General features: G+C 34.5%; 1 long non-coding RNA gene across 1 annotated transcript in view; it reads right to left on the bottom strand.

The window, feature by feature from the left end:
- Positions 1-1,210: 1,210 nt before the first annotated feature.
- LOC111083904 overlaps positions 1,211-2,976 on the bottom strand; it is a 6,734-nt gene continuing 4,968 nt past the window's right edge. Inside the window, exons 2-3 of the long non-coding RNA XR_002609300.1 lie at positions 2,088-2,349; positions 1,211-1,282 (exon numbers count right to left, since the gene is read on the bottom strand). This is a non-coding gene — a long non-coding RNA (uncharacterized LOC111083904). The remainder of the gene's footprint in view (positions 1,283-2,087; positions 2,350-2,976) is intronic.

Here is a 2,976-nt window from a genome sequence, read left to right as displayed (position 1 = left end):
AAATAAAGTGTATTTTATGGTTAAAAACTCGTCATTAAATAAAGTGTATTTATGGTTAAGAACTCGTCATTAAATAAAGTGTATTTATGGTTAAAAACTCGTCATTAAATAAAGTGTATTTATGGTTAAGAACTCGTCAAATGACAAGTTTTTAACCATAAATACACTTTATTTAAAAATACACTTTATTTCTATTGTTCGGGACGAACAATACTAAGGAGGGAGCAGTGTTGCGTCAGCGAGGTCACGTGACTAGTATCACGCCACGTCCTTCTCTCGAACCTTTGTGAATTATCGGGAAACTACTAGATTGGGGGTAGCCTGGTATATATAAGATGGTCACAACGTGACGAAGTAATGAGTAATTGAACTGCAGTCAGAGAGTGTGTAATTGAACTCGAGCACGTGAGACGTTTATTATAGCGCGACTGTTGAAATTAAGTATATCGCAAAGTTATATTCAGAAAGAATAAACCAGTTTTATTTAAGAAAGGACTTGTGTCACTAAAGTTTCGTCGGAACGAATTTACGGAAAATTAACTAACGAACGGAGACGTAACAATAAGATATAGTTTTATTATACTCTATTATTATTTATTTCCTAAGTCACACATATTTTAATTAATAATGCCTCCGATATTATTGAATATTAATATTGATTTCAAAATCTGGTATAAATATATGTACACTAATTCAAAATTTTATTGCATTACATTTTTCTCGACATAATTTTTTAATATTTTTTCAGTATTTATCACCAATGATAGTTTACCCGAAATGCTTAACCTATCTCGTAACACCTCATATTTTAATATTATATCTTCTTCCTCAAATCAGTTGGCCTCGATTCTAAATTGTAAACGGAAATTAGTTCATTTTTATCTTGAATTGTAATTTCCAGAACAGTAAACATAGAGTGCTTGCTTAATAATAAAATGTTATTATTGCAGTGTTTAAAGTAATTGAAATTAAAACGTAATGAATGAAATAAAAAATAAATGTTTAGCGATTTTCTCGTATTAATTAAAATACTATTTTCTTCTTTATTTTTGTTTAAACACAAAGTGGCTATCCGGTGATGCATCCAAAGTAGGGATCGAAACTCGGATTTAAGCGTTACAAGACCTCAAACATATCTTTGAGTCACCAGGGCATGATTTTTTGTGGATATTTCTACTAAAAACTCAAACCTAAAATTAATTGTACTTACAGGTAAAATCCATTGATGAACTTTTTAGAATTCCATCTTTCTTCTCGTCTTTGGATTGATCTTCTTTGTTTTCTATAAAGTTAAAAGTTATTTTAATCACTTCCAAGTGATAGGTCCAAAACCAAACAGTAAATTTTCAGTTGTTTACAAAGATAACCCCCAAAAAATTAAAACTTAATTCATCGAGTGACATGAGTGCATTAACTGAAAACTTTTGAATCATAACAAGAAATATACGTTGTACACTTGCCTTGGCTAGGTTTTATAATGTAATAAAAACAAAACATCAGAAGATAGTTTAAACGAATGTCATTTATAATTTCAGGAAAAAATGAGGCATTAGCGTCCAAGGTCTACATCTAAAGGGCAAGTTTATAGATGTTAATGTTACGACAGTGGAAGTCACGTGATGATGGTGACACGTGATGAATTTCTCGAATGATAATGAATGATCGAGGAGGCCCAAGTGCGTTCGGGACGCCCCTTCTTTAGTATATAAGCCTGGCAGTGGAAGCCAGAGAGTTCCCGGTAATTTACGATTCTGTTTCGAGCTAATGTGTGTTTTCGAGATTGTGAATCGCTGTGATTTATAGAGTATGTTATAAAAGTAGTTAAGTTTAAAGTGAGGAGAAACGTACTGATTGTGGAATTACTGTGTATTAAAAGTTTGTATCGAGGAAGAATAAACTGGTTTAATCAAGAAAGGACTTGTATCGCTGAAGTTCCTCGTAAAGAATTTCAACCGAAAATTATCAAACAAGCAGATACGGAACATTGATAATTTTAAGGTAATGGTAAATTCCACACCTTCTGTGAGTCACATACTCTGATCCTGATAGAATTACCATGTTCAGCTCTCACGTGTACTTTAGCTTACCTGAGAACGTATGTAAGCTTCCTTGACGGGCTTGATTTATGGCCTTATGTGGTATTACGTCATGACCAGATACGCCGCCATGTTGAGTCTTCTGAATTAGCGACGGTGATGGAAGAGGGGGCTGGTAACTCGTTAAGGGATACCACTCCGGACAATCTTGGAGGTCAGTTTTTCGGAACTGTATTTCTGTTCCACCGAGAAGTGTTTTATTTCCAGCTGGACTCTCATCCCAAACCGTAACCTCTAGAGATTTATCCAGTAGCTAAATTAAAAAATAACAACAACTTACAAAGACATTTCGTCTAATGTTCACTTTTTTTTTCTCCGATCTGAAAAAAGCAAAATTGTTAATTTTAATTTAACCATAAATACACTTTATGTAATAACGAGTTCTTAACCATCCACTTACATTAAACCAATAACAATTAACAATAACTTAATTAAATGTACAGAATTACAAACACAAAATTACAATTCAACAAAGTCTCTTAATTTTACGGTACGTATCTTCTTCCATACTGGTCTCGTCTCGTTGGCTTCTGCTTCACGTGGGGCTCATCTGCTTCATCAGGAAATGTTCTATCGTCGATAACAGTCACATCGTGGTAGTAACTTCATCAAGAGCTTCATCGTTTCCCTTTTCAAAACTGAGTAGAGTTTCTTCTTCGATGGTGGCTTCTTCAGGTGGCACGTCTTCAGCAGTGTCATTTGTTCTGTTGTCCACTTCGTCCCAACTAAAATGTCAGGGACCATCATAACGCCAAATTGGATCGTCTCTCAGACGTGACTTTCTGGGTAAAATGTGGTCGGCGAGGTAAACCAAAAGTGGTGCATGCCAACAGGTTATGTCATATGGGCCTTCCCATGGAGAAGACAACTTAGGAGACTT

The sequence above is a fragment of the Limulus polyphemus genome, unplaced genomic scaffold, assembly GCF_000517525.1.
Source record: "Limulus polyphemus unplaced genomic scaffold, Limulus_polyphemus-2.1.2 Scaffold12011, whole genome shotgun sequence".
Classification (NCBI taxonomy): Eukaryota; Metazoa; Arthropoda; class Merostomata; order Xiphosura; family Limulidae; genus Limulus; species Limulus polyphemus.
This window is presented reverse-complemented; position numbering and strand designations above follow the sequence as displayed.